The sequence below is a fragment of the Vulpes vulpes genome, chromosome 13 (genome assembly GCF_048418805.1).
Source record: "Vulpes vulpes isolate BD-2025 chromosome 13, VulVul3, whole genome shotgun sequence".
Classification (NCBI taxonomy): Eukaryota; Metazoa; Chordata; class Mammalia; order Carnivora; family Canidae; genus Vulpes; species Vulpes vulpes.
The window spans coordinates 48,338,772-48,366,185 of NC_132792.1; the positions used below are offsets into that span (position 1 = coordinate 48,338,772).

Here is a 27,414-nt window from a genome sequence, read left to right on the forward strand (position 1 = left end):
AAAAGCATTTTGACTATTTGGCAGGTTGATAAAAGTATTATGTACTTTTTCAATGCTAACTTTTTTGCAATGTACCTAATCAATTGGACATATGAAATAGAATGACATTCATTTCACATTTTAATCAGCATAGCTTCTGACCACTCCATTCAGGTCAAAATCCTCCACCACAGGCTCCTTTACTTCCATGTACCTCCCTTTACTGGCAATTTTCCATATGCACTGTTCCATATGCTTGTATGTCTCCACTACCCATGATCTCAGACTATAAAATGTAGGAAGTCAGAGATGGTATCTATTTTTATCCACCATTTCACCCCTGACACATGGCAATAATAACTCAAAGATTTGTTGAACAAATGTCTGTTATTAGTATAATACTTCTGACCTCTTAAAGTGATTTATATATCAACATGTATTATTTAGTAACCTCGGTGCCAAATTGAAAACCCTCTGTATTGTAATTCCTTTGACCAGAGAGTTAGTACTTTTATATATCATGCATCCAACCTAGAAATGCCAACCTAATATGCTTTCTTGAAAGTGTTTATTCATTAATGCAACTGACTCGATCCACTCCAAAGAAATGAGACACCAGCAAATGCAGTTAAGTTTTTAAAAAGATCCAAGACCCTACCTCCAATTATACTTTTAGCCACAAAGTACAGAAAACATATTCTTTACCAGAAATTTATTTTCATGCTAATTGTCTAATTTACCAGCTAACAGTTTGTCATAATTCACAATCCTCATAAAAGAAACAATCATAAATCACAATCCTCATTGAAGAAAAGAAATTGAGTTTCTTTTGTATATGTCTATGCATATTTTTCTCTTTCTAGCCCTTTACTAAGCCAGAGCTATTTGCCCTCAGAAATGTTATATTAGGGGCACCTAGGTGGCTCAGTGGTTGAGCATCTGCCTTCTGTTCAGGGCATGATCCTAGAGTGCCGGGATTGAGTCCCATATCAGGCTCCCCACAGAGAGCTTGCTTTTCCCTCTGCCTATGTCTTTCCTTCCCTGAGTATCTATTATGAATAAATAAATAAAATCTTAAAAAAAGGAAATTTAATATTAGACACTTTTCTGTCTAAACTTGTTTTATACATTTTAAAATATTTTTAAAAAGCAGTTACCTTTACATCAGTGGGTTTTCTATTTACTCCCTTCAAGGAAATATAGCAGAGTACAGTGTGTATCACATTCACTACACAAAACTTAGTTTAAATAAATAAAGATACTTCTAAAAACCAAAGTTTCCTCAGCAAACGTACTTTCAGGAAGCACCCTTATAGAGATTTTCTTTTCTTTCCTTTCATCTTTTCTTTTCTAAGATTTATTTATTTGAGAAAAAGGGAGAGGGAGAGGGAGAGGGAGAGGGAGAGGGAGAGAGAGAGAGAGAGAGAGAGAGAGAGAGAGAACAAGCAGGAGGGCAAAGCCAGGGAGGGACAAAGGGAGAAAAGGAGAGAAAATCTCAAGCAGACTCCCTGCTGAGTGCAGAGCTCAAGAGTGGGCCTCCATCTCAGGACCCTGAGACCATGACCTGAGCAGAAATCAGGAGTCTGATGCTCAATTGACTGAGCCACCCAGGCTCTTCTCTGAGATGTTTCTTTACGTGCCACAAGACTGGACTTGTTACCTTTAAAACTCAAGAAATAAAAAAAAAAATCAAGATAAAGCCTGAGGGATTATTACATACCGCAATTGCAAATATATTTTATGGGTAGTAACACACAGAATTTGAAATTCCACTGAAGAAACTTACTCCACACATACAATGCTTTACAGAGCTAGAAAATGTACTGAGCACCATCTGACTTGCTCATAAATATGTATTCATCCAATTTCCTGGTTATGACAACAGATTATAATCAATTAATACTCATTCTTAGTGAGGAAAATAATAAAAAATTTATTTTTTTCTAAAAGATTATTATTATTATTATTATTTTTACTCAAACAATTCTAAGGACTTCTAATATTTTGGGCAAATACAGTAACACCTTTAATGAGCACAAGCTTGAAACTACTGAGGTGGAAAGTCTTCTGTTAAAATTTTGTTCCCACGTGATTTAACCTTTCTACATTGAAATAATCTTCAGTCAGTAGTTGAGTTTAGCACTCACCCTCTATTTCTTTCCCATTTTAAGTTTTGTAGTAAAGATGGTGCCTGTGGTGATGAAATTGGTAAACATCTGAAACTAATGCAATATTGTGTGCATTAGATGTGACACAATAAATCAATGTGACACAATCAAATTATTAAAACAGCAAATCAACCCATCTTTTATTTTATCCCATACCTCATAATAAAGAGAATCTCATGAGAAAGAGATTCTTAATGCAATCAGAAACAATAACTCCCTGAATTAGAAGTCACTTTAATAGGAACAAGAATTTCATTAATAAATAAATTCTACTTTACTTTTTTAAGCAGAGATTTTTCAAAATTAATCTTATTATAATAGCTTAAGAGTGACAATGTTATTTATAATATTAATATCAACAACCTAATCAGTTCATATAAAAGGAATTTATTTGCATAATATGCAGGATAAATAATTATGATTTAGAGACTATAAATATATAAATATTTCATTTCTTGAAATGGCATTGATTTCATCTTAACTTGAAATGTTAAGATTTTTCTCAATTTAAAATGATTCCTAGGGACACCTGGGTGGCTCAGCGGTTGAGCATCTGCCTTTGGCTCAGGGTGTGATCCTGGGATTCAGGATCGAGTCCCACATCGGGCTCCTTGCGAGGAGCCTGCTTCTCCCTCTGCCTGTGTCTCTGCCTCTCTCTGTCTCTTATGAATAAATAAATAGAAGCTTTAAGAAATTATTTCTAGTAGTTAATGAAAACTCAAAGGACATTGTTAAAAGAAATGTGCACAAAATGAACACACACACAAAAATTAAATTCACAGGTCGCTGGATATCATGTTTAAAATACTTTATCACAAAAAAATAAAATAAAATACTTTATCACATAAACTTGATTCTTCTGAAAGAAAAAGCAGAATAAATAAATATAGTGGATGATTTCATTCTTTGAAACACCCAAGATTTGGGACACCTGGGTGGCTCAGCGCTTGAACATCTGCCTTTGGCTCAAGGCGTGATCCTGGAGTTTCAGGATAGAGACCCACATCGGGATCCCTGTGAGGAGCCTGCTTCCCCCTTTGCCTATGTCTCTGCCTCTCTCTCTCTGTGTCTCTCATGAATAAATAAATAAATTTTTAAAAAAAGAAACAGTCAAGAATTTAAAAAGTTAAAAAATCTGTTAATAAAGGTAATAATTAAATATGATTTGCATTTGAAAATTTCACACTAGGGGATCCCTGGGTGGCGCAGTGGTTTAGCGCCTGCCTTTGGCCCAGGGCGCGATCCTGGAGACCCGGGATCGAATCCCACGTGGGGCTCCCGGTGCATGGAGCCTGCTTCTCCCTCTGCCTGTGTTTCTGCCTTTCTCTCTCTCTCTCTCTGTGTGACTATCATAAATAAATAAAAATTTTAAAAAAAAATGAAAATTTCACACTAAACATTTAAATATATTACTTATATTTAAAGTAAATATATTAAAGTAAATATATTACTTTTAAATTTCCACTTAGCTCTTTATAAAAGTATTTTAAACATTATTAAATGTTGCTATTATTTTATTATTATTATTATTATTATCATTATTACTACTATTAGCTTTTAGGATCTAAGATATCCCTTCCAGCAGATTCAAACATATTCTAACATTATTGACCTAACTGGATTAGCTAGTAAATGCAAAACCTTTTCTTTGATATTCTTTTATTTGTAAGTACAGAACTTAGAGTCTTCTTATGATGAGCACTGATTAACATATAGAAGTGTTGAATTACTATAGTGTACTCCTGAGACTAATATAACACTATATGGTAACTATACCAGAATTAAAAAAAAATTAGTCTTTCTACGAATTTGTAGCAAAATGGGGTGCCTCAGTGTCTCAGTGGGTTGAGCATCCAATTCTTGGTTTCAGCTCAGGTTGTGATCTCATGGGTCGTGATCTCATGGGTCATGAGATAGAGCTCTGTGCTCCCCACTCAGCAGGGGGTCTGCTTGACATTCTTCCTCTCTCCCTCTGCCCCTTCCCTACTCTAATTTCCTCTCACTTTCTCTCAAATAAATAAATATTTAAAATAATTTGTAGCACAAATATTATGTTACATATTGAGAGTTTAATTCTCTCTTTTTTTGTTCTCTCTTTTTAGAGTGAACTCTCCATCTAACATGGTGCTTGAGCTCACCACCCTGAGATCAAGAATCAGTCACATGCTCTACTGACTTAGCCACCCAGGTGCCCTGAGAGTTTAATTCTTTAAAAAATCTGAATAAGGCAGTTTCAAATGGCAGAAGAGGGGGTAAAACTAAGTCATACTATTAAGGTATCTATTATTCTAAAGGAACCTGAACACTCCTCTCCTCCCATCCCCCACCTCCATAGATATACACAAGAATGTAAGAACTACAAGAAGTTAATTTAAAGCTTCCTAAGTTTTCCTTCACTTTTGGCTGAAAGAGTACTAAAGCTCTTGACTCACCAAGGTCAAGGATTTTTGTATGCCACAAGAAGAATTTGCAGCATCGTTTCAGACAATCCCATTAAAACAAATCTTGTAAACGACCAAACTAGTAGGTAATCCACATAAAACAATTTCCTGAATAAAATAATGCTTTTGGAGCTGTCAGAAAAAAGGAGAGATTTGGGGAAAGAATGAATAAGTCAAAATGTATTTTTCTTTCTCATCCAAACTCTAGTGGCCAGATCGATTCCACAGCATGATCTGAACTCATCTACTTTTTTTTCCCCCAGATTTGACCACACATTCCCGGAAGTCTCCTCACGGACCACTAAATAACGCATTAAGTCTTCCCTTATATATTCGAATCCCTCTATGATTTGATCTCTTTCCAACCTGCTTTCTCCCAGCTCATTTATATATTTTATGTACTCCATTCAAACGGAGTATGTCCCAAAACACTAAACAATTTTCTTGACTCCTTAGTTCTTATTTAGTTCTCTTTGCCCGGAATTCTCTTCATATGTTACAATCCTACCTCTCCTTTGGCTCAGTTTAAAGCCTTTCTCAAACTCTCAGAGAGAATAGATCCACTTTTCTGAACTCCCTTGGGACTTTTCATCTTTCTTCTGCTATCAATTGTCCTCTTATGTTATAAAAACTCATATATTTATCTCTCTTAAGGGAGAAAATTAGAGGCAGCAAACCTTACACATACAGATATGTTACAGCCAAAGACGCAAGAGCTTCTGATTGAATAAATAGTGAACGATTTTAATGATCAAATGAAGGAATGAATTGGAAAAGCTATTTTTTTCAAGTCACACGTACATGACTGCTCAGTGGATGAGAAATCAGCCAATCCAGAGTAAACTGTTAGAATATGTTATAGAAAAGGACAAAGATTAAAGTGCCAATCATGAATAAAGCCACAGAAATGTTTCTACTGAGAAATCTGCAATTCCATGTAATAGACACAACAATTTCTACGTATAAATCTTACCCAAATATTATAACTCGATATACCCACAGAATTACCAGATTTATTTTATATCCCTAACACTGCAGAGTATTCTCTTTAAAGACAGCCTAGTAGATGTCCCAAGAACTTTACCAGTAATATTCATTTTATCCTCACAATATCCCTGTGAGGAAGGCTAGTATCCCTATTTTATAGATGCAGAACTGACACTTAAAAAGGTTAGGAAATTGCCCAAAGTCACAGTTAGGATATACAATGTCTATGCTGCATCTTTCAAATAAGGTTTGCTCTATAAAATGCCTGTTTGTTTATTTTTGTAGAGTGTGGGACAATTCTATATGTCCAAATTTATGGTAATGTGACATTTGGGAGACTGAGAAACTTCTAATCCTTGCTGTTATTTCTTGTTTTATTTGAAAAAGCTTCAAATAAAAACCTCTGTTTTAAAAATCCATATTTCTGTTTATATCAATTATTTTCCAATATGTGAATTCAATAAATTTTTCACCAGGTGTGGTGTTTATATAGAAAATATAAAAAACAACTAGAAAAATCAACATAACTTTTAGGAGAAAACACACGTCTGATACAACGGCCACGCATTTATCCCAGTTTCACAAAAGAATCTCAAAGTCAAGAGGCAATGCTCAATGTTATGGGAAAATGACAATGGTGAACACATGACACCAAATATGCTCATTCGGATACATCAACAGGGTTCGATTTGAGGAGGCCTAACGTGACATCTGCATTTCAGGGAGGGTGAGCTCCTGCTTAAATGATTGTGATCAACAACCAAAGCTTTCTATGCTAACAAGCCGAGTTTGATTGTAATTCGTTGGTGTGTAATCATCCCTCTAACAGATAATTATACACAATGACTAGCGAATTAGGAACAACAACAACAAAAAAGGACATGAAATAACTTTCAGATTTAAAGAGGCAGACCCTGGAACACAAGCTGGCATTCTTCTGGTGCACTGCTGGGGTATCATAAGAGCCACTCCACAAGATCACTCAGAGAATCATTGGAAAAAGACGCGGCATTCACATCTGATGTATCTCACAACAGGCCGGCAGGCCACAATGTCAGTAAAACATCAAATTGCCAGCAAGGTTTCATGTTGCGACTCAAATTTGAAGTGTGCAATTACTTTAATTTTATACCTTTCTTGTTCAGCTCAAAAAGGCTTTTTTTGGCAACAGGAAAAAACTGCCTCACGATCAGTCACACCTTGGCCTTTCAATCCCACATGTTTCAAGAAAACCACCTCCTGTTTTTAATTTCATCTCAAACTATATGACTACAAACATTACAAAGTTATATTTTTTGAAAACTAGGCCCTTGGGAATTCAGTGTTCATCTGAAAGCAAGAGATAAATATTTCCAAAATCATGGTGCAGGGCTTAGGAGGACTGTGAAAATGCTTATTGTCTATATTCTACGTTAAGAGATATATATATTTAATCAACTTAATGATAACCTATTTTGTAAAAGAAATTATTTTCATTTCTTCTTTAATTGGATTTCCATGCAATTAAAAACATATTTTCTTCATATATCAATAAAAAGGAACAAACTGCTGATAAATACAACAGCATGGATGTGATTCGAAGAATATTATGAAAGGTGAAGGAAGCCACATCCGTATGATTCTATTTATATAGCATTCTGGAAAAGGCAAAACTATAGGGACACAGAGTAGATCAGTCATTGCTAGGGGCAGGAGACAGAGAGGCCACTGGGAACATGTGAAGTGATGGAATTGTTATATACCATGATTGTGGTGGTGTGGACATAACTCTATGAACCTGTGAAAACCAACAGAATTGTGTACTCAGTAGGGTGACTTTTATTGTATGTAAATTATTCTCCAGTGAACCTAACTTAAAAATTATTTTCCTTTTTTTTAAGATTTTATTTATTTATTCATGAGAGACACAGAGAAAGAGAGGCAGAGACACAAGCAGAGACACAGGCAGAGGGAGAAGCAGGCTCCATGCAGGGAGCCCGATGTGGGACTTGATCCTGGGTCTCCAGGATCAGGCCCTGGGCTGAAGGTGGTGCTAAATCGCTGAGCTACCCTGGCTGCCCTAAAAATTATTTTCATGTTGCCACACTAATTTCTCAAAACTCACTTGAAGAGATATGGGACAAGCATTGTTACCTTCATTATCTTGCAGAGGAGGAACTTGATACTTAAAGAAGATAAATAACCAGCTAATATGTATGAGATACCTTCTAAGTCTGGGTCTTCCCAATGCCAAATCCAGTATTTTTCCTATCAGACTACACTATCTCTTTGGATACTCTGGAATAATGTTCAATTAAAATTAGTGAATTAAAACTAGTCCTCCACCCCTAGATTACCTCCTCAAGGCATCTCATATTGAAATTTTCCATACTGAAAACGCAATATTGAATATGACCACCAGGCAAACTTTAATTTCATAATGAATTTAATATAATGGTGCATCATGCCATTTTGGCAGCAAACATACCAGTGATTTAAGGCTTACTTAATAGGGGCTGTTGTCCAGGTCACAGAAAATAAATAGACCATTGTGCATTATATCAGATGGATGACTTCTAGAGAAATATATTTCTCTCTCAGTAAATAAAATGTTGAGAGGAGCAACAAAAACTGAAATTGCACTCTGATAAATGCATATCAATATTGTAGTAGGGATGTTTGAAGGAACAGGACAGGGTTAAAATGAGAGAAGGAGTGAGAGGCACTCTAAGACAATATCAAAACCAAAGATACAGAAAAAGAAATGGATGTTTGTATATTGCTCAAGAGCATGGAACCAAGATCTTATCATTTTAGGCTAAGTAAGACTTCTTGGATAAATATCTGACAATAGTGAGAATGCAGTATGTGTTGAGTAAATGAATGAATGATGACTTGAGTTATTCAACACAAGGATGGCTTGCTTTATGAAGTTGTCACCTAACCACTTCATGAGCTGCAGGGATGTTATGGAATTAGACAGGTTGTTAGAAAACCATGAAGGATTTTTTTTTGTAATTGTGGTATGGTGGGGAAAAAAAACTTGGAGTAGAGAATAGAGATGAGCTTGAATCCATGAAATTCGTGAGTGGGACTAGAAAGTCAGAAAAGTTAAAAAAAATTAAATGAAACCTTTCTCAACAAATGATGCTGGAACAACTGGATCCACATGCAAAAAGATGAATCTAAAGACACCTTACTTTTTTAAAAAAAGTAACTCAAAATGGATTATAGACCTAAATGTAAAATGCAAAACTATAAAATTCCTAGACAACATAGTTAAATACCTAGTTGATTTTCTAGATACAAAACCTAGACGTAAAATGTAAGACTATAAAACTACTGGGAGATAACATGGCTTGAAACTCTAGGTTTGGTGGCGACTTTCTAGATACAAAACTAATAGCATGGCCCATGAAAGAAAAAAAAATAGGCTGGACTTCATTAAAATTAAAACTTCTGCTCTGACAAAGGCTCTCTTGAGAGAACAGAATGAGTCACAGAATGGCTGAAAATATTTGCAAAACATATATCTGAGAGAAGACTGGTATCCAAAATGTACAAAGAACTCTTATAACTCAACAATAAGAAAGCAAAGAATCCAATTAAAAAATGGAAAAAATACCTCTGTAGTCACTCACCAAAGCAGATATACAAATGACCAATAAGAATGTGAAAAGACACTCAACATCATGTGTCAACAAGAGACTGCAAATTAAAACAACAGTGAGATACCACTACGCAGCTCTCACAATGGCTAAACTCCAAAACACAGATAGCACTGAATGCCAGCAAGGAAGTGGACCAGTGGGAACTTGCATTCATTGCTGGCAGGAACAGAAAATGGTGCCGTAATTTGGGGCAAATGTATTACTAGGGCAGTGAAAATATTTTATATGATCCTGTAATGGTGGATACCTGTCATCATACATTGGTCAAAATTCAGACAACATAAAGAGTGAATGCTACTATAAACTACAGAGTTTAGTTAACATCAATATCAATATTGATTCATCAATCTAACAACAGCCTAAAGCAAGATGCTAGTAAGAGAGGAGCCAAAGAGGGGGAGAATAAAAGGCTCATATATAATATTAATGCTTAGGAGTTAACAAAAGTTTCTAAAAACATTAAATTAAATGATACTTCAAAGCATTTAATCCAAATTATAACAGATGCATTAAATACAAACTTAAAAAATAATTATTTTGTGCCATGGACAACCTCCCTTTCTGATCTCTTTCATGACTATACATTTAATAGGCTTGCAAATCAGCAGGTAAAAAAAATACAATGTTATTTCAAATTTTATTTTACAATTTTCTAAAGTTCTTAACTTCTTTCTGAAACCAAGATCTTGCAGACACTGCACTTATAGGATATGCTCATTTATCTAAATGTTTAACGTAAGTTATTTCTTTATTGTCAATTATGCTGAAGATGTAAAACAGAATGGCCATTCATTTTAGTTGTGAATCATGTGGGCCTTTTAACAATGTATATTATTCTTCATTAGATTTCTCTAGGAAGACTCATTCTTATAATATTCTCTTAATTTATATCAGTGAATATATTTTATTTATGATAACAGATAAAAATTCCTAGTAGGTACATCTGTCAAGACTGGTCTTTTCCAATGAAAGATGTTACAGAAGACTCCACATTTATATTTATTAAATTTTATTGCAAATTCTCTAAAACATAGTTTGTATGTTTCAAAGAATGGGAGTTTTGAGGATTATCTAAAAGCGTTTTTTAAAAATACTTTCAAAAAATAAAATAAAAATACTTTCCCCTTTAGTAGTGGAATTCATGATACATTGGTCCATTTCCAGCATATGTAAATAATGCACATGCACTGAGATATATTCAAAATGCATGTTAACAAAAAGAATAAAAATTGCCTCAATCCAATCCTACCACCTGTTATACCCACTATTGATATTTTGGAGTGTACTTTCTTATCATTTTACTATACACATTATGTAGCTTTATACATAGAAGTATCATATATGTGTATGTATGTATATATGTATGTGTGTGTATATAGATATGTATATATGTGTGTGTGTGGGCATGTATTTAAATATACACATAAAATTCTCTTTCCCTTGGCCTCAAGCTCATTATTTTGAACATGTTTCCAAGTCAGTAAAAAAAGTTTACAATTTTTATACTTAGATTTGTTACATCAATAGTTTGATTTTTAAAATTTCCAAATGGTAATGCATTTTTTTATTTTAAATCTTTTATTTAAGTGTTGTTGACAATGTTACACTAGTTTCAGATGTACAGCATAATGAGTCAACTTCTCTGTACTTCATGCTATGCTCACCACAAGTGTAGCTCCCACCTGCCACCACATAATCTTATTACAATCTCATTGACTATATTCCCCGTGCTGTGCCTTTTATTCCCATGACTTACTGATTTCATAGCTGGAAGCCTGCATCTCCCCCTCTCCTTCACCCATTCTTTCCATCTCCCATTTCCCTGCCCTCTGGCAACCATCAGCTTGCTCTGTTTATAGATCTGATTCTGCTTTCTGTTTGTTTATTCACTTGTTTTGCTTTTTAGATTCTACATATGAGTGAACTCATATGGTATTTGTCTTTTTCAGTCTGGCTTATTTCATTCTCATGATTCAAAATTCATCAAGAATGAAAAGATACATGATAAAATGGCTACAAAAGTTTGTTCATTGCTGTCTCCCTCATCGCCGAAATTCTCTTCTCACCAGCAACAAGTGCTATTATTTTCTTGTAAATTTATCTGAAAAAGAACTTATATATGTAAATACATGTGTGAACTTTCCCACTTTCTATATAGATGGCATTATACCACCCACTCTGTTCTGAACTTTGTTTTTCTTTTAATTAATAATGTATCATGGAGGAGGAAAACTCAGTAAAGAGTTTTCCCATTATTTTTTATTGTTTCATAATACCCATTTAATGGATGTACCATAATGTGCCCAGCCAGTTCCTTACTGATTGGCATTTTATCTTACAAACAATGCAGCAACAAAGAAAGTATTTTGTGTCTTCTTGATTTTAACGCTTATAAATATATCTGCAGGGTATTATTTTAGAAGTGGAATTCCTGATCAAATGGCATTTGCATTTAAAATTGATGGACAAGATCAAATAGCTTTCATAAAGGTTCTACCAATTTATCCTTCCACAAATATTTTGATTTATCATAATTTTTAAAGCCCTCCTCTGTTATTGCACTTCTAAGCTATTTGCAATCATTTGCTATTATTTACAAGGCTCTAATGAACATCTTAGGTTGTTAATAATTGTGCCATCCTAAATTATTTCCTGTTGAATAAATCCTAAAAGCAAAAACGATGGGATTCTTTACAACCATTGATTGTTTAAATTAATTTCCGCTACACTCTCACAAAAATATGCCATGTGGAACTTTCCAGAATGCTTGGTGAGACGCAGAGAAGTAGTGGCTGCCCGAGCTGCTCCCAGCAACCTGGCTGCCCGAGCTGCTCCCAGCAACGTGCTCCTTCCCGCTCCCTCACACCGGCCTTGGGCCTCTCACCGGCTGTAGAAAATGGTGAAAGAAACCACTTACTATGGTGTTTTGGGGGTCAAACTCAATGTCACCCAGGAGGAGCTGGAAAAGGGCTAGAGGAAACTGGCCTTGAGGTACCACCCTGATAAGAATCCAAATGAAAAAGAGAAGTTTAAACAGATTTCTCAAGCTTATGAAGTGCTCTCTGATGCAAAGAAAAGGGAATTATATGACAAAGGAGAACAGGCAATTAAAGAAGGTGAAGCTGGTGGTGGTTTTGGCTCTCCCATGGACATCTCTGATATGTTTTTTGGAGGAGGAAGGATGGAGAGAGAAGGAGAGGTAAAAATGTTGTACATCAGCTCTCAGTAACCTTAGAAGATTTATATAATGGTGCAACAAGAAAACTAGCTCTGCAAAGGAATGCGATTTGCAATAAATGTGAAGGCCGAGGTGCTAAGAAAGGAGCAGTCAAATGTTGTCCCAAATGCCAAGGTACTGGAATGCAAATAAGAATTCATCAGATAGGACCTGCAATGGTTCACCAAATTCAATCTGTGTGCATGGAGTGCCAGGGCCATAGGGAACGGATCAGTTCTAAAGATAGATGTAAAAGCTACAAGGGAAGGAAGATAGTTCGAGAGAAGAAGATTCTAGAAGTGCATATTGACAAAGGCATGAAAGATGGCCAGAAGATAACATTTCACAGTAAGGGAGACCAAGAACCAGGACTGGAACTAAGAGATATTATCATTGTTTTAGATCAGAAGGACCATGATGTTTTTACTCGACGAGAAGATCTTTTCAAATGTATGGATATACAGCTGGTTGAAGCCCTGTGTGGCTTTCAAAAGCCAATATCTACTCTTGACAACCGAACCATCGTCATCACCTCTCATCCAGGTCAGACTGTCAAGCATGGGGATATCAAGTGTGTGCTAAACGAAGGCATGCCAATTTATCGTACACCATACGAGAAGGGTCACCTAATCATCATATTTAAGGTAAACTTCCCGAGAAAGGCTTTCTCTCTCCTGATAAACTTTCTTTGCTGGAGAAACTCCTACCTGAGAGGAAGGAAGTAGAAGAGACTGATGAATTGGACCAGGTGGAACTGGTGGACTTTGATCCCAATCAGGAAAGACGGCGCCATTACAATGGGGAAGCATAAGAGGATGATGAACATCATCATCATCCTAGGGGTGGTGTTCAGTGTCAGACCTCTTAATGGGGCCAGTGAATAACCTGCTGCCATTTTATATGCAGTAGTGAATGGGTGAAGGACTATAATCATAGCTCACTACTTGCTATTGTTTTTTTTTTTCTTTTTTTTGGATGTTTTTGATTTAATATTCAACTATAGTAGTATTTTAAAAGTTAAATGAAAAAAAAAACAAAAACAAATAAAAAATAAAAGTTAAATGAAGAATAAACTCAAATATTAAAGCCAAAAAAAAAAAACCAAACAAAAATATGTCATTGCTTCTAATAGTTTTTCAGGTGAAGCTCTTGAACTTTTCCAGAATTCTTCCACTCTTAGAGTGTTAAACACCAATATTCAATACTTTCAAAATACTCTTCTACCCTTTGAAGATTCTTGTACCCTTGCTCCTTTTACACATGTTCTAGACTATTCAGCGTTATTTTTTTTAAAGATTTATTTATTCACGAGAGAAACACAGAGAGAGAGGCAGAGACATAGGCAGAGGGAGAAGCAGGCTCCATGCAGGGAGCCCAATGTGGGACTCAATCCTCGGACCGGGATCATGCCTGGAGCAGAAGGCAGACACTCAATTGTTGAGCTACCCAGACATCCCTAGATGACTCAGCTTTAATGCCTGTCTATCTGCTCCATCTTATAGTCACTCCCTTCTCTATCTAGTCAGGATCCCATAATTCATTATCTTGGTTGCTCTCCAACATCCTTAACCTTTGTTCCTATTTCCTATATCTGGTAAAACTAAATTTCAGATCAACCTAAGACCGAGATTTCTATGCTTTAGGGACTTAGCTGGCAGTGCTTACTGGCCTTTCCTACAGACTTCCAAGCAAGAAGAAAAAGTTGAGCCAGTGCCAAGACAAACTGAAGAGGTAGTTTTATACTGTGCACCAATCACCTCTTACAGCTTCCCTGGTCTGTTCTCTGTCTTATTTCCCCAGAGATGATAATTTAAGTCTTCAGCTCATTCCTTAAACACACTACTCCACACTCTTCTTTCTCACTCACAAGAGATAATTTCAGGATTTTATAGAAAAAATAGAAGACATTAAAGGGGGAAGTATCTCCTTTCTCTCCATGCTCCCTCCCCTCCCCCTTTCAAAGTTACAAACATCTTTGTCTCCATTCCTCCAGTGAAAGGGATGTAAAACAGACACTGGCTCTTCTGCTTAAGCTCTTTGAAGGACTTCCCTGCTGCTTTAAGATCAGCTCTTAAGGTGACCTACAGTGTTCTTGGTGATTTGAGCCTTTGCAGCCTCATTTTTATGTCTCTTCACTTCCATTTATAGTTTATACTTCAAATCAATTCCCTGATTTGCCACATTTGTCCTAATATCTTAATCATCTTTTTAAAATGCATTTATTCCCCTTCCCTTTACCAGTATACCTCCTATATTTTCAAGACTCAGCTCAGATATAAGATTTTCTAGAAAATTTTCCTAGACTCCTCAGGCTTGGTTGGTGTCCCTTCTAGATGATCTTACGGATCTTTTTGTTAGACTTTAACCATAGCATTTATCACATAGTACATGATAACCTGTTTCATATCATCTATTCCATTAATTAAAATAATTAATGAATAAACTGGCTTTTATTTGTTGTTTGGTTTATTATCTTTTTCTAATTTTTTATATCTTACTCTCGATATGTTTCAGAGTTTCTAATGCAGATGCTTTGATTTGAAAATATAATCAGATTAACTGATCATAATGATTTTTGTCCCCCAAAGAATTCTTCATTCTCATGCTTTCTTACTTCACATTAAGAAAAACATACATGCTGCATTTGAGATGGAGGGGATCTGCTAAAAATCATCTGCTTATAAACTAAGAGCTACATAAACAACCATTAATCAATACCATTTTATGATTTTTTATTTTAATGCCATAATAAAATAAAATATTATTTTTATGTTTTCAAGTTAACTAAAATATTCTTTATGTGATACATATTTCTTCCTATCAGTCATAAATGTAAGGTAGCATTACAAAGACTAGTAGTAGGTTCCAACTTTGACCTATGTTTTATCTTTCTATGATTGCAAAATATATTTTATATGTGAAATATTTTTTTCCTCAAGACAAATGCTTCAATGCGTTTTTTTTCCTTAAGAAGAAAGCATAGAGCAGCTCTATAGCATAGAAGAAAGCATATAGCAGTGTCATGTGAAACCAAATTTGGAAGGAGAAATAAATGTCTGTTCCAAGGTTCAAGACTTGATATAATCAACAATAAACACAGGAACAATTTTAGATTTGGAATAGAATTTTAACAGCGTCCTCTGAAATGACTGTAAAAGGATTCAATGTTACATCATGGTTGGAAATAGAGAATTGTACTTTTATGACCTGATGGCTTAACCAATATGGAAATTTCTACAACTATCTACTCTGCACTAGGATATGAAGATGCAGGACTCCAAGTTATCATTTTGACATTTGCAATATCATTTAAATAGAAAAAGAAGTCAACCTCCACATTTAAGTAAGTATTAAAATATAGTTGAAGTTGACTATTCCAAGAAATTCAAATGTTATTTCCTGACAAATTTAAGAATTAAGTTAATAGGATGTTAATTTATTTGGCTATACAAATTAATTTTTGAGCAGATGTCTAAGGTTTTTTTTAATGCTATTTACTATCTGACAGTTTAAAAATACTTATTAAGAATCTGCTATATGGCAGACACTGTTTGGCACTGGGCTAAGAGCATAAGTAAGATAGAGTCTGGCATCTTTGGATGTCATCATGGAATTCAGAAGGCAGCTACCTAAAACAAGTTCAATACAATGTAGTTAAGTGTAATAACATCTAAGAACTAAAAGAGTTACTGAAATGTCAAGAAAAAAAATATAACATTGATTGAACTAAAATTCAGTTCAAAGGTATAATTCAAGTTCATTCAAGATGAACAGAAAGGGGAAAGGTATGCGCAAATGAGGCAGGCTGAAGACAGTACAAATTTAGATCCGTACCAAATATAGGCATCTGTAAGCACTGTAAGTCAACCATAATCCTTGACATACGTGGTTACAAAGGACAAATTAAACTAGTATTACTTTTAGTTACTCTTTACCTAAATACCAGACACTATAATTTAACATACCTTACCCCTAACTTATATTATTCATTCTGGAAGGTGAGATAGACTGCTACCTATCTCAGAAGCTTAAGGGAGTTAACTTCCAAGTGAGAGCACAATACACACATCAATCATATTTTCAACACTAAAATTCTGAACAAAGCATTACATCTTACCTCTTTCCTTGCTAGTGGTAACTCAAAATATAACCATGTGGTCATTATGAACCATCATCTCAAAATATAACCATGTGGTCATTATGAATCAGTGCTTCTGTGACTTAACACAGTACACTGCAGTCAAGGCTCATAGAGGATTTATTTTAAAAATATTTTTTTCTGAAAAGATTGATTTATAATTGGCAAATTATTAACGAATTATAATTGCACTTTGGAATAAAATTGTGTTTGTTATCATAAAAAAATAAAAGAGTGGAATTAATGTTAAGAAAAAAGGATGTTAAGAACAAGCAATAGCTGAGTGATGCCCACAATGGGGGTAATGACATAAGACAAGGCATAGAATATGAGGGAAGGTATACAACACACAAGCCACAAAGTTTTATAAGCCTACAATGATGTCACACTACCAGCAAAATTATAAAGCAATTCTGTTCTTGTACATAAATATTTCGAAATGTTAATATGTCCTTTTTCTGGAATACTGCACAAGAGCATGCCATATGTATTTAGAACTCCTCAGGACATTTGGTAGAGAGCAAAATGGCTAAGCAGATTACAGTTAATTCAGGAAAGGAAAATGCTATCCATAAAAACAAAAATGAAAACGACTCCTATCATCAAGGAGCATTTAAAAATTTTAAAAATGTACTCCAATGTTTATATTATCCATAGCAGGGTTTAGAAAAATGCTGTGAAAATGACATCTTGTAATATCCCCTTATCTGCTCTATGAGTCATTGCTACATAATTTAGGGATGGGAAAAAAAAACAGCTTTTACTGCTTTTATTAACGCAGAGCAAATACAACTTCCAAACCCTGTATTACATTTATTCATCCGAATGACAATTGGAAAGGAAACGAAGATTCTAAAAGTGTTAAAGTTGTGCTTGGCTATGAAAAGGGAATAAAATAAGATTTTTTTTAGATAAGCATTTGCATTGTCAGTACAAAAATAAAACAGAGATTCTGAATTTTAGATTAGCCCTTATATTTTCTGAGAGTTTTATAAATTCTGTGTATTGTAGAGAAATGTATGGATGCTCAAGGCAACTCCTAAAATTGAACATCTACAGAGGGCAATTATCATAATTCACTATGAAATGCACTTTAATATCTTTGTCAGAGTCAAATGCCTAAATGATAGGGGATGAAATTGTTAAGAATTTTCTGACTAATGCAACTGCACTTATTCCCAAAGTTCCCACGATGCAGTGTTAACAAAAGATTGTTAATAATATGCTTTGCCCTCATGAATCTCAGTCACCTGTAAGTCAGCATATCTCTTGTTCAGTTGTATATTCCTGGCTCAAAAAGGGATGCAATAAATATTGAATTAATGACTAGAAAGAGATCAATAAATACTTAGAGCCTGTGTGATAAGCAATAAATCAGTCATCATTCTCTTTTGAACAAGGTCAACAATCCAGCCAGTACTTTCTTTCTTTTCTTTAAGATTTTATTTCTTTATTCATGAGAGACACACAGAGAGAGGCAGAGACGCAGGCAGAGGGAGAAGCAGGCTCCCCGCAGGGAGTCCGATGCAGGACTTGATCCCAGGATCCCGGGATCATGACCTGAGCTGAAGGTAAGACGCTCAACCCCTGAGCCACCCAGGTGTCCCAGATGTGGAAATTTATAGAGAAACTGACTTATGGATGATTTCAGCCAAGTTGAGTTAGAGCTCCAAAAAGCAAGAAATTGAATAATTGAACTCATTAATGTTTAAGAAAATAGGTAAATATAAGGAAGCTTTTGATATCTGATTCTCCTAAAGGTTTCTGATTGATTTTGTGTTCTACTAGATTTAGTTTAAATCTGTTTTCTGTTATTTAAATCCTCTATGACAGAATTCTTCAATATGAAGAAAGTGGTCCACAATCCCATAAAATACTATATTTTCTCTACAAATACCCAAAATCTGAACAATTTGGGGTGCTTATTTGAGCAAAAATCAGTTCTTTTGGGAGATGGCTAAGTTGCAGATTTAGTCTATTCTAATTTCTTTTCCTTTGCTCTGATTAGAGGTTTCTTTTCCTCTCATACTGTACTCTTTTTTCCTATTGGAAACAAAATAATCCCACTTTTCTGGTTTGGTATTCCACACTAAATGCCTTATCTTTTAGGCCAGACTCAAGGTATGCCTTATGCAGTCCTGAAACCCTGAACAATTTCAATAAGAAAAAAAGGGTTAACATGAAGAAAGCACAGCCTGTTTTGAAATGACTTTAGCTGAACAATCAGGGGAGACCAATTAACTCAGTCAGAGATTTTACTCCCATTATAGGCCTCTACTTCAGAATTGTTCCCCAATCAATGTTCCCAAATTTGATGCTTGGCTCATTTTGTTCCCCTTTGCATGGCAGTGCGTTTTATATTACACTATGTATAGCTTTCCCAATTGAGTCCATATAAAATAGCTTGTTTCAGATAATATGAATCTTTTATGCATTAATTTCGTCTTTCTGAAGCTGTGTATCCTAGTTTCTGGCAGAGCAAAACCTGCTGTACACAATTGTTGGCTTTTATTCATTCACAAAATAAAGATTTCCTAAGTACCTCCCACGTGCCTGGCACTGTGCTGGGAACAGGGATTCAGAAATGAATGAAACATAATCTGGTCTCTGACAAAGCTGTAACTCTATTATAAGGGAGAATTACAGGATAAAAAAGGTACCAAAGACTAGACGTTAAGGGAGAGCTTCCTGAAGATTTTGATGTGCGAATCAATTCTTAACCTGGGTGAGAAGGAAAACACCAAGTGAGGGGGGACACCAACAGGTGCCATCAAAGATTCGGCTGGTGCCTGTGGCCGGTCAGTTGAATAATCACCAGTCCCAGGCCTCTGGCTCCCGGTTTTAACTCCAGTTTCCATCTGGGACAAGGACATGACCCTGAACACCAGTCAGGTTGATGTGAAACGTGAGGGTCTTTATCAATCTTTCCATCATTCCCGCCTCTACTTTAACTATCGGTCCTCAACCTAGCAATGGTTTCAGGTGGTCTGTGAAGCCCACTAAAGTTGTATGCAGCAGTCTGAATGTATGTGCAATTTTCTGGGGAGACTTCGAAAGCTCTTATCAAACTTTCAGAAAGGTTTGCCCCATGCCTCACTTCCCTAAACAACAACAAAAACCAGAAAACTTCTAGATCTCTAATAGCGTGTCTTACCTGATGCTGACTACTACCATCACAACCTTGCATCTGTAGAGTGTGACTCTGGTCTGGCTAAGCATTCTGTTCACACAGCCTTCCCTACCTGGAAGAAGTTCTCTCTCTCTCTCTCTCTCTCTCTCTCTCTCTCTCTCTCTCTCTCTCTCAGTGGTACCCACCTGGCAGGACCCTCACCTCACAGTATATTCATTTTGTTCCTGGTAGTAGCATTCAGCCTACCCTGACCAGAGTTATGCTACTTCTGACATTGGAATTTTGCAAGTACACGAAATTCATTTATTGTATCTAATCCTAAGCATGATTTTGCAACTGAATCTTAACGTCTGTCAGTCTTATATTGAAGACTGAATTGGTCTACATCTGGGTTTGGCAAAAATAAACAAACAGATGAATAAAATGGTACAAGATTTTGCAAAGAGAAAAGGCAGTTTCATTTCCACATAAGGTTCTACAACGTTCTCTTTGCCTGCTTATACCTACATGCTCCCAAAGTGCATAAGATTTTTTTTAAACCAATGAAACTCATTTGAGATGATATTAATGAAACTAGCAGGCTTATTTAATTCCTTTCTGAATAAGAGATGCTCATGTCATTGACACTGTGCCCCCAAAGAAGGACAATATTACCATCAGTCTGAGACAATTGTTCAAGACTAAATTAATTGTCCTTTCCTTTCCCTGGCTGCCTTAGCACTTTGAGTATATTTCTCTGATTGCAGTTTCTTGTTTTGACTGTGTGTATATTATATGTGTTCATTTCTCTCTCTTGTTAGCTTTTAAACCCTTAGGTTTGGACTCTGGCTTGATATTGTTTATATTCCTTACGCCGGAAACGTATTCTTGGTATGCAGTTTAACAAACTTAATAGGATAAATTAAGAGTATGATAAAATGTTGTTTCCTTACCAATCACCATAACCATAGTCATTGTTCTCTCAGTGTGTTACTTTCACAGATATCATGTCTCAAGTGGCAATACTGAAGAGTCTTTAGGAAACTGTTAAGCACCTCTGGATGTTGTCCTTGTAAACAGCTAAGAACTCTAATTGTCTAAATATGTGTACACACACCTTCACACACATACCTCTACATGTGTAAAAATATTACTTATTCATATAAAGTAATATAATGTAATACAATATCACATATCAAGGAATTAAAAAGAGAATTATTAGCCTCAGAAGTATCAAATTCTATGACGGTCTAATTCTTTAAAAGCTCTGATAAGACACAATATGAAATATTGCACTGTACCTATTTTAAGCAGTATACTCAAATCAGATAAAAGCGGTCCCTTTAAATCAAATTTATAAGAGCAGAAGATCGATTAACTTTTCCACTGAAAAAAATTTCTAAAAATAACTTAATTATAAGTACATACATACACAGAAATGCAAAGAGGAAAATTTTTCTTTTAGATCTTTGCATCTAATCATCTATTATTAGATCATTTATATTAGAAAAGTCAAGGTCAAGAAAGAAGCATAGAAAAATAGATGGAAAGTTCAAGACTGAATACAATAATGTTGTGTGAATACAACACAATTCTGAGAGCCATCGCAAAATTTCCTTAACTCTTAAAAAAATTTTCAACTGGCTGAGACTCATAATGTGAACAAAGATTATAGTATCTTCCTTCCAAATAGTTCTATCAAGAGCTAATTTATTGCAACATACCAAATCTATATTAATAACTAATGTTTCCCTATTTCTTACCAATGGGAGGAGAACCAAAATAAATTCATAATATGAACAAGAAAATCATATACTGCTGAGCTTCAAAATACTGGCAACAAATCTAACCACAGTAAATTCTGTCCCTTAACTTATTACTGGTACATTTATATACTTTAAAACAGCTGCATCTTATTTTAGGAATTAAACAATTATTATTGAGATCAGGAAAGCCGAATGAACTACAGACCCGAAGGCTCTGGCAGCACAAAACTCTGTTAGAGCTCTAGTTAGCAACTTAGGAAAAAAAGAAGTGTCAACAACCAGCCAACTGTCACCCTGAACAAAGTTGGAAAGGTCAATATGATGCTTTGATGGTTAGACAGACTGCCTTATGGGTAAGAAACTTTTTTAAAAAGCATCTATAGAAAAAAGGAAGAATTGCACGGCCATATCTATGGGGAACCATTTATTAAATGGGTCAAGGAACACATATTTCAAGTAAGACTGTTGGCAATAAAGGGCATAGATTCAGCCTGTAATAAACATCAGCCTGATGTTCACTGAAATAACACTGTCAGGGCTGCCCTTTAGAACATTGATCCAGCACTGGTGAATATTGGATACAAGAACAGTTTGGCAAGTGAAAACCATGGGCATTTTGTAATTGTATTACAAGAAAAAACAAAGTACCAAGTGGAAAGCAGTAAGGAGTGACAAGTCATTGCCAAATATTCTTAATTTTGAGATGCTAGAGAAAATCTCTTAGCCATGAGGCATGTGTGTCTGGCAGCATCGACTAATATTAAAAGCATTCATTTTAATATATTAAGGATAGCAAAACCAAATGAACAAAATGTGAATTTTTTTTTGTTATTCCAAGTCCTTTGATGCTTCCTCTCACAGCAAGAGTTATTGCGCTGATCTTAAAGTTGCACCTTTTCTACCAGCTGCTCAAAATTCAAACCTCATAATCCAATATTGAAATACAGCATTACCGAAGCCAGATCTTAATTCATGGTTTCGCTCAACAGTTTGGCAAGTGCGTCCACTACGTACACAGATGAAATAAATATGATTAAACTGAGAGTGTCATGTGAATCCCATTGATCAATGTTGCCTTTGGGCTGCAGACCAATTATATTGGAGTCATAGAAATTTCTTAGCATACCACTGTATCAACATTTCCCTCTCCCTCTCCTGGATTTACTTTCTTATCACTATCTGAATTAGGGAAATAGCTTAAAGCTTGATGGGAACACTGAACCAATAATAAAAGCTTATAAAAGATGACCAGGTATTTTAAGAAAATAACCACCATCTTACCACAAAACCCAGCAAAGTAGCTGGAATATTGGAGGACTGGAAGTGGATTCAAGAGGGAACTGAATTAAGGCCAAATTTCACCCATAGTGACTCACTCTACTTTCTTTGGCTAGAATTCATCACATCAACTCAAATAGGAAAAAGAGGAGATGATGTCAGAATTCTCCTAAGGTCTGAGAGCTCTTGGCTTGTTTGGGCACCACATAAACAGAGCTCATCCTTGCTGTAGAAATGTGTAAAAAGGAAAGAAGGTAGATTATCAAATGCTCAATGTCTTTTTGGAACATGAAATTTGGCAGCTGTTAAATTGAGTCACTTGATAGAATCTTTAAAAAATTTTCACCCCTTTTGCCCAGAAAATTGGAAAAATGAAGCATAATGAAACAGGACTTAATAAGATGTTATTTTCCTGCCGTTTAAAGTTAAATAAAATTCCATAAAGTGCCTAAACTTTTGCATGAAATACACGTGGGAAAAAATGTAAGGATTTTTGCTCTTTTATAGGCCTTCAAAAAAGCAATTTAAAATTGAATAAAAAAGAAAGATATTATCTGAACTGTAGGTATTGTGAAAATTGTACTGAGAAAATTAAAATACTAGTTTGCGCCACAGCCATAAATTACTAAACTAATTATCTAGTAGCAGGCATAACTGAATCATTCAAAGGGGTAATTAGCAATCAGACATAATGAGTGCTGCTACTATTTCTTGTCATACTGTATTTAGCTTCCATGCAGCCTGAAGGAACTGAATTATTTCCTATCCTTCTCAGAGGGCATTACTGCTATATTGAGTGCATCAGCCCATATTATTACTCCCAGAAGTTTAATTCTTCACTGGACTGCACATTTCTGATTTCCCCTGTCAAAAGTTTCCCAGTTCTCTCAGGTTCCTTAAAAGCAGTCATCTTCTTAGTCATCATTCCTTAATATATATGTAAACTGCATCAAAACCAAATTATAGATTTCCTTTGCTAGTTTGAATGAATTCAGATTTAGTAGCTTCGGCTATATCATTTTAAATGGTATTTTCTGGAGTAATAGCTAAAGTTTTATTTATTATAAATCAAAATACTTGGAGAACGTTTCAGAATATATATTTTTTTAAACAAAATCATGAACAATGCTCTCATTCTTTTTTCTTTTTTTTTTTCTTCTTTTTCTGAACAGCTTCTGCAGGCTCAGACTCAGGCCTGTGTCCTGAGACATGGAAATGAGTAAGACATGGTCCCTGCATCAAGGATCACACAGTCTATTAAAAAGAGATATGTACTTAATATTTGCATGGGGGAAAGGCTACCAATGAGGCAAATGAGAGCAACGGCATGTATCAGCACGCTATCCTCTGCCCTTTCCCTCACTGCCTCTTTATGCTATGAGCCAATGTGAAAGATTAGGTGGAGGACTAGAATCGATAAATGCAAATCAATTAGGAGAAAGAGTTTATTTTTGAGAAAAAAAATTTAATTCAGTCCACTTTTTTTTTTAATTCAGTTGAAGTTTACTAAACACCCACTACATGAAAATGCATTGGTTCTGAACCTTTGCTTCAGAAAGCTCACGTTCCGAGTTACTGATCAGAAATTCTCAGGTGGAGCAGAGCTGGGGAGCCAGGCCTGGGAACCACCGCATGAAGGCACTGAACAGCTTTAAAAGCAGCAAATCCCTTGCTCAGTCCCCCGGTTTAGCCAAAGAACGTGCAGGGACATTTATGGTAGAAGGCAGGATACAACTCTAAAGGAAAGGGTTTTGAATAATGAGAAAGAGCTCTGCAAGCAGCACTCAAAGAGGATCATATGATTTTATTTTCCAGAACCCATCAAGGAACATAGCATCCCTGTCTCTCTCTGCTGCGGAGGGTGCTAAGTGCTTCAAAGCCCACCACTTTTGCATCTGGGGAGAGGACTGCATCTCTTGCAATCCTGTTCTGTCTGAACTCAAACAGCACTGAATAAAAACAAAAAGAAAGACTGATAGAAATACGGACATATTTTGGGAGATGCAAAGTTCTGTCTTTAAGGACTTAGGTTTTAATATACTGAGAGGACATCCTTCTGCAATTAGCATAGAAACAGTGAGACCGGGAAGAAAATCAAACCGTTCACAAGCAAGACCTGTGGTATGAGCTTAATATTCTGGTTTCATTATTTGGACAGAACAGGATCACAAGTCGGCTGGATACTTGCATATTATCATTACATTTGAAGATAAAAGTGGCCCATTATAGTGCTTCAGATTCTGAATGTCTTTTGAAACAGTGCAAAGCAGAGGGAAAGGGGGAAGAAGTAAACAAGAGCCCAGCATCCACCATGCAGCAAGCATAACACTCAAAGCTTTTAAATGCAGAGACATACATGAAGCTATCAGGAGATTCCAGGTCCAGGTTTCACCGTAAGAAAACCAACCAACTCTACTGCTCACCCATGGATCACACAGAGAGGCCTCAGGCTGGGAGAGGTGAGGCCCCAAACCCTAACTCAAAGTACAAATCCTCAGGATTCAGGAAAGGCGTGCCAGCTGTTCTCCTTGTCTTCATTTGGGGCTTTTTACCTAACTAGGGTCAATGCTTTTCCAATCCAAAGAGTCACAGAGGCAATACTCTGAAGTTATTCCCCTACTGCAGAAAAAAAGAACTAGCTTCGAACAGTGCTTTGTTAAGTGAGAACAAATTCTAGTGTGACTATAATCCCATATGCAGGTTGTTCATCATCTCTCTTCATAAACTGTACACCATGTGAGGAGCCAGAACCTGAATTGAGGCAAAAAAAAAATCTTTGTTTTTAAATTAACATTATTTTTAACAAATCGAATGGAAACCCTGTCGGTTGTTCATCAATTCAAACGTTGTCAGCAACCAAACCACAAAACCTCTCACCTCAACCTCGTGTGTGTATATATATATATATATATATATATATATATGCATGTGGTCCCCCACTTAGACACAAACACCAACCATATAACACTTAGGATAAGGAACTAGGCAATGTGGTGGGGTTGGTGAGCTGGAGGGTAGTTGGTAAAAATGCAACATCCCTTCTTCCCCTTCCTTACTAATTTATCTGTTTGAACAACCAGCACAACAAAAATTGGCATTGACTCTGGTTATTTGTGCATAATCACATTTACCTATTAAGCCATACAAAATCTTTCTCAATACAAATGCAATTGGACAGATTGAGGGCTCTTGCTGGCTGCTGATCATAAAATTTTGTACAATCTACCACCACTACCCATGATGCAATGTACATTATCAATATTTGTTTCCTTCATGTCTTTCTCAGTAGAATCTCTTTTTTTCCAGTACAGTTAACATGAAATGTTATATTAATTTCAGTTATCCAATATACTGATTCAGTACTTCTATACATTACTCAGTCCTCCTCACCAATTTCCCCCATGCCCCCATCCATCTCCCCTCTGATAACCATCAATTTGTTCTCTACAGTTAAGAGTCTGTTTTTTGGTTTGTCGCCTTTTTCCCCCTTGTTTATTTGTTTTGTTTCTTAAATTCCACATAAGAGTGAAATCCTATGGTATTTGTCTTTCTCCGACTGATTTATGTCACCTAGCGTTATACTTTCTAGATCCATCCACATTGTTGCAAATCTTAAAACAATATTCAACACATAGAAGGCAAACATCAGGTGATCCTGAATGAACAAAACCATATGTGCATTTTTATTTCTGGCTGTCTACATCAATATACACCCATATTCATCTTCTTTTTTCATCTCTCCCTGAACAATGTGAACCAATTCTCTGTCCTGAGCTTCCCACAAAGGATCTTCATGTAATACCAAGTTTCTTGAAGCAAAAGGGATCTAATTACTACATCGCAGTCATTTAATAAATATTATCTGTCTGACTGAAGAACGAAGGAATGATACCAGGCTGCAGCCACTCGCAGTTATTGCTCATTCTTAGCTTGATTTACCTACTCTCTCCAATGAATCAGGACTGGAATAAGGTATAGCGTAAAGAGAAGGACTGGTCTATGGGCCACAGAGAGAGGACCTGTGTATGCTCTGAAATACGAAGTTCAGAAATAAAAGGAACCTCAGAGGTAAGCAAGTCATCTACACAGGTATCACTCAAAAAAGAGAGAAACCCAGGAGCATGATAAAAAGAAGCCAGGCATCCAGGCAAGAGGCTTCCACAACCAGAGCACATTCTGAGAAGGTAAAGAACGTGGCAGCTGCTCCCTCCAGGAGCCTGTGGCTCACCCTGAGTAGGGGCAGATGGCACATGAGTTCTCGGGGCAAAATACAACACCAGCGACATAGGTAATGGAAAACAGTTACTGATATGTCAATTAGAGCCACAAACTGAAATGCCTCCAAGTCACACGAGTAATATACATGACTGAAGGAGGCCTGTGCAAAGAAATGTCGACTGACAGGACTTGGAGGGGGAAGGAGAGCTCGTGCCTTGAATTTTAAGTTGATACAGCCTATGGTTTATGACTCCAGCAAAGGGCCAGGCTATCTGTGAATTATAGAGATTTAAAAATAATAATAATATACAAAGGGAGAGTGAAATTCCAGTGCAGGTTCTCAGACTAACCACCAGTATGGCACTGCCAAAATGTTTTAGTCTTTACAGAATCATGGAAGATGAAACCGGGGTTCTAGCTTATTAATTATTCCTTAGTAGAAAATACTCCTTCCATGGCACCC

The 27,414-nt window shown here is 35.9% G+C and overlaps 1 protein-coding gene and 1 pseudogene across 26 annotated transcripts in view; one reads left to right on the top strand and one right to left on the bottom strand.

Annotated features, from left to right (window-relative positions):
- RALYL (RALY RNA binding protein like) overlaps window positions 1–27,414 on the bottom strand; it is a 698,808-nt gene that overhangs the window by 421,843 nt on the left and 249,551 nt on the right. The window lies entirely within an intron of this gene.
- Window positions 12,105–13,310, top strand: LOC112930656 (dnaJ homolog subfamily A member 1 pseudogene; annotated as a pseudogene).